Here is a 6302-nt window from a genome sequence, read left to right on the forward strand (position 1 = left end):
TCAAAAAATTATGGTTGGCACGCAGAAGAATTTTGAGTCAGAGATTTTGCTGGTTTTGGCACACACTCACAAAAAAGGTTGCCCACCCTTGTTTTATGATTTGGTGGGTTTTATTCAGGATGCTCACTTACTACACTAAACATAACGCTAGCTTTCCTCTTAGATCTGCAGTGTGGGCACTTGAGTGCTCTAGTTATTGATGTAAATTGCTGAAGGTCATAAAAAGCTCAGAAAAGTTGACTATACAAGAGCATAGTAGCCAATAGAGTGCTGTGTCAGACTAACCTTTTTATCATGCGAGACAAACAAGAAATTTGTCTTTCTAACCAAGGAGCGGGAGTTTACTAGTATAATCAGTGGACGATGGTCATTGAGAAATGATCAGTCTCAGGCTTTATGTATGCAAATCCAGTTTGATTAATTTCTATAAAATTAAAGAAATAGAGTCTGTGGGTCTGCATACGGAGATACATCATTTGCATGAAGGACCCTTTCATTTTCAGCCAGTTATTTCAGTGTGATGTCATCATAGCTCAGGAGTGTGTGAGGGAGACACCACCGCAGGGATAAGGATGACTTTGGGTTTGATTCCCTTCAGACCATGGGCTGGGTTGGAGCGAAGCAGGAGTTAGGGACTAATTTCGTGAGAGCCTTTATGCCCCTGGGAGCATGAGGACTGTTCTGGTGAGAAATATGGAGGTGTGGAGACAAGGTGTGGAGGGGAGTTGTGGAGGTACCCTTCCCCCATGTCTGCTGTGAAACCCCTACCAGAAAGAGAAGTTTTAGCGACCTCGAGTGACAGACACCTGGGGTCTTCTAATAGCGGTGGCACCAGGGAGAGTGAACCAAAGGGGGAAGGAAAATGCTCGGAGAGTGTCATTGGAAATCGCAGTGGTTACTCTTGCATGCAAATATGAAGCTTACAATTCACATCTCTCAGAAAATCATGGGGAGCATTTGGGGTATGATGACGGTATTCATGTGCAGGTAGTCATTATTAAAAATAATATTTGATATCACAGGTAGATAAAGCCTCAACTTAAAAGTGTCTCTAAATTTCCTAAGTAACAGATACACTGTAAGAGAAAATCATAACACAGGCACTATTCTACGGGCTATAGATACAATGACTCACTTAATCCTCACAAGAACCCCATGAAGTAATGACAATTATATCCCTATGTTATAGGTGAGAATACGAAATCAAAGACATAATAAGTAACTTAAGTAAATAGTGGGGCTGTGACTCGAACACAGGAAGTTCATGTTCTAAAACTTTAGCCGACACATCTCCTTTTTTAGGTGAGTCCTACTTCGAGGCACACAGGACCTCGCAAGCACAGAGCTTGAGTCTGAACCTGGGTCATTCTGACTTCACACGCCGTGCTATTAAGCTTCCCATTACCCTGGGAAATACGTGAGGCATGTCTGCAGCCCGAGGGCTCTGAGACCCAGCTCTCTTCTCTTCCCTCACCTTCGCTGGTGGAGTTTCTGTTAATGTAAGAGCTGCCTGTACATAGTTACCAAATCAGCTGTGGTCCAGCCCACTCCGTGTTTCTTACTGTCTTACTTAGCCAGTTGCCTCAAAAGTGAGAATTTCTCCAAGTCAGCTATTAGAATCACTGTGGACTAAGAGCCTACTAGGTATTGGGCACCTTACTAGGAATGTCTACACACTGTCTCTCAGTCCTCACAACAATGCCGAGAGAAATACATTATGAAGTCATTAACTTTATTTTACAGATGAGAAAACCAAATCCGTGAAATCTAATTCACCTGAGTTTAACCAGCTCTGTCTGACCTGAAGCAAACCAGGTCTCTCTGAAGATGCCATTAATTCTTCATCCCTTTATTACACCGAAATACACGTGGTCAACTCCACGTTCCGTGGTTATGGAGACATAGGTCTTCTACAGCACAATCTTGTCTGAGCTCAACTAAATGTTAGACACCACCACCTCCCCCACTCTATTTACCTACTTTTTGGTTGACTTTCCTGCATAATCAATGACAATAAGAATGAAAAACATAAAAGAAAACATTAAAAAATAGATACAATATTCACATACGGACTTATTATATATGTACTAGAGGTCCAGTGCATGAAATTTGTGCACGGGGTGGGGGAGGTCCCTCAGCCCAGCCTGTACCCTCTCCAATCCAGGACCCCTGGGGGATTGGGCCTAAACCAGCAGTCGGACATCCCTCTCCCAAACCGGGACTGCTGGCTCCTAACTGCTTGCCTGCCTGCCTGCCTGATTGCCCCTAACCACCTCTGCCTCGGCCCCCACCACTGTGGCTTTGTCCGGAAGATGTCCGGTCTAATTAGCATATTACCCTTTTATTAGTATAGGTTCTTGCTAAAATACTTCTTGTGTGCTATAATATCCCAAGGTAGTTCACAAAGGCTAATGATAATTTTGTGAAATAGATCTCACGTTTTATTTAACTCATATTAACTTAGTAAGGCAGCTATAAGCTTCAGTGTACCTCCATATTTCTCACCTGCCTTCATGTACTTTGTCCTTGGGCTTATATGTGAATGACCTAGTATTTGAAACCATTTCTTTCTTCCTTTTTCTCTCTGTGATGGCTAGCAGATGCCACCTGTCTCCGGAGGGCAGGTTGTTTGTTGGTATCAGGGCACCAGAGAATGGCGCACATAAACACAGAGGTTGGCGTCTAATTACTGGAGCTCTTTATGGAGGTGGATCACCTCCCCGCACAATGCTCAACCGGACAAAGTCAGGCCACTGTCTTTACAGCATCAGCTGCCGCCCTGAGTTCCGTGTTTTGCCAGGACACCAAGTCGCCTTTGTTTATCGGGTAATTAGCAGTAATGATGTCTTGCTGCTCAGCTTTGTTGCAGAACCAAGGCTCCTTCTTTGCCGATTCGGGAGGACTCCTAGTCTTAGGCCTCGTGGCTTGACTGTCAGAAGCACCAGCAGGCAATTCTAGGCTTAATTACCTCCCTGTTTTGTTCTTTGCATTGGACAATAAGCATCCAGTGGAAAGGCAATTTGTGGAAGAGCGGAGACAGGAAAGGGGGGAGGGGCTCCTCTTTAATGCGATGCGTCCATCAAATAAACTAACTTAAAAATGTTTTGACCTTGAGTTCTTAAACACTATTGTAATTCCCCACCTTATATAGGAAAAGCATTTTAAAGAAAGTTATTCAAATAAAACACAACCCTACAGATAGGCAGTCTGTTTATGAAATATGAGGGAATTCAATTACCCATGAATGGATGAATGGCTTTCTTCCCTCTTTGTCTGGTCATCATTGTTACTGGGGATTTCTTTAACAAAAGATATCAAAATAAACAGAAATGTCTGCGATGAACTGTGAGCCTGCACTAGGTACATGTCAGTAGGAGTGTGCTCTTGGGATGCACGGAGAACTGTGATTTTTTAATAGCACATTACTGAATTTTTAGCAGAGGCACATAAAAAGAAGAATTAACTGCATAAGAATGAGCAACAATCTAGAAAAACATCACTTGTAGCTTGTAATATTTTTTCTTACAAAAAAAAGCAGGAATGCTTACTTCATTAGAAGTCTGAAATATGATTCGAGATAATTTTGGTTAAATTCTATTGACTATAGGTACATTTATATGGAAACAATATGTATTTGAGTACTTGCAAGTTTTTAATCTCAGTGACTGACTATTAATGTTTAGCTTTTTGTGTATGGGAACCATATTTTAAAATAAGCATTAGTATGCAATATTTTCTAGTGACTTTCAGTGCTCTCAGAGGCTGAAATCCAATCATTGTAGTGGTAATTTTATTAATTATAAGCTGTAACATTATTACCCATACTACTTTTGCTAGATAGCTCTTGTGGGGAAATGACCAACCATTTAAAAATGAAGTTTTCTTATTCCATGTTATGAAGCATTTAATTATTCTTCAAGATACTCCATATTGTGATCTCTTTACCATTTAATAACATATATGGGCTGAATTATAGATTCTGCATATAATAGACCATATTCAGTACATATTTCAAATAGTGAAACAATTTTCCATCACATTTATCAAATTCAAGTAACCCTTGTATGGAATATTTTATATATGTAAAGTAAGGGCATTTGTATAAAAAAGCAATTTTTTATGTTTTCTAAAGAAATTTTGCACCAAATATATTCGGTGTTGTGAAATTCCTCCATTATTATTGGTTGGCAATGCTCCTACTTCTTACTAATGTTCCTCAGATTTTCATGGATGAGATATGTTTTCTAAAGATGATACACAGTCTTCTCCCCAATATAGAAGCAAAGAAACTACTGCTTCCTTTGGCATTGAAGTGGTCTTTTCCATTTATAACTGCATTTCAAAAAATAAGGTTTACATGATGCATTGAATTTTATCCCATATTTAGAAATTTGAAGTTAAACAGTATCCAACTTATTAAATACAAAACATCATAAATATGATTAGAATTACACTGCATCTATAATTAACCATAAAGCTATAATAAGGCCACTGGGATATGTACTCATTATTAAGTTAGCGTGTATAAAATATAAAAGAAAAAAATGAATAGATTGTTTAAGTGGGAGAGTGTGTGGAAGTAAATGACCTATAGTGGTAATTTTGAAATCCTATAGAGCAGTGGTTCTCAACCTTGGCTGCACATTAGAATCACCCGGGAATCTTTTTAAAATCCTGATTTCTGGGCCTCAGCCCTCCAGAAATTCTGTTTCTTTGTTACTAATGTTGTGGCCTCACCCCATCACAAAGAAACAGAATTTCCGGAGGATGAGGCCCAGAAATCAGGATTTTAAAAAGATTCCCAGGCGATTCTAATGTGCAGCCAAGGTTGAGAACCACTGCTCTAAAGGCAATAGGATATTGATAATTTACCAGAACTTTCTGCAGAACTAGAAATTTTACCTTTCTCTTTGAATGTATTTTCTGCAATCTTGAGGTTCATAGAGGAACTAAGAAGCCCTTCGCACCGTTGTTTCGTATTGTCCTCATACATGTGATAAGCATCAAGGGCTCACTGCATGGACTCAAGCAATCCTAGCGATTTTGATTATTAATACCACGGTGATGATGATTATTTGCTATTTTATTTGTGCAAAGAGGTACATTATAATACTAGTCTTTGGACATGTGTTGTCAGCTGGGAAAATAGTTTTACATCTTGGAAGACTGGTTGTGACCACTATTACTCTTGGGAAATAGCCCTGACATCCCTGCGGGCCTGGATGAAGGTTGGAAAGAGAACAATGCACCTGCTGTAGCTCAGGGACCCTGCTTCCCATCGGCACACTTTGGGCAGAGTTCATGTCCTACACCCTGAACCACAGAGCAATGCCAGGAATGGGTGCCAGGATTTCTTAATGAAGAACCTGTAATACACTCTCTGCAAATGCAAGAACAAGACCCCTGAGATCATTTCCATCTTAGGCCATTTTTCCCCCCAAATCAGATGTTTTCACAGTCCAGTGTTTAGTGAAACAATAACAACAGGTGAGTCTGCTGGTGTTTCTTTGTTTAATTCGATGCCCTGGGATGGAACTATTTAGATGCGGACTCGGTGACCTCATTTGAACATCCGGAGACACAAGCTTTGTTGACTTGAACAGGAAGGATAGAGTCACACGCACATACACAGATTATTAGGACATTTACGGTGCTGTGTTCAGATTTTTTTTAAATTGGGATTACGTTTAAAACTCAAAGAAGAGTGAGAAAATTCACATGTTCAAGTTTTCAGGTGAGGATAAAATTTCCAAATTTGATGGCGACCAGAAAATATTGAGCAGATGATTTTCACACTAATTTTTTTTTGACATTTCAACACCAAATTGCTTTCACATTTTCCTCACAAATTATGGAAGAAAAAGGAAGTCATAACAATGATGATGATGGGGATCCATTTTGCTCCTCTTATTATTTTTTCCTTATTCATTTGGGGAGCTACAGCAGAGTCTTAACCATCCCATAAATACTTATTTAGTAAAAAGAAACAGAATCTACTTTGCCGACTCTCTGCATTGATATATTGAAATCGGAGGGAAGGGGGAAAGGCCCATGATGCTTCATTAGTTAATTGTGCAGAGTACAGCTCTTTAGGGGTAAACAAGGGAAGGACATTTGCTGAATGGCCCATCCTCGTCACGCATATTATGGCCTAATGATGCCAGTAATGGTAGGAGGCTCCTGGCGAGTCATCTGTCAAATTAGCACATTGAATTATTTATTGCCTCAGAGTAGAATTGTTGAAAGGTAGCAGCTGAGACGCGGTTTTTCTAAATCTAAAATTCAGGGGGCGGGGGGCGGGG

This window comes from Myotis lucifugus, unplaced genomic scaffold (genome assembly GCF_000147115.1).
Source record: "Myotis lucifugus unplaced genomic scaffold, Myoluc2.0 scaffold_457, whole genome shotgun sequence".
NCBI lineage: Eukaryota > Metazoa > Chordata > Mammalia > Chiroptera > Vespertilionidae > Myotis > Myotis lucifugus.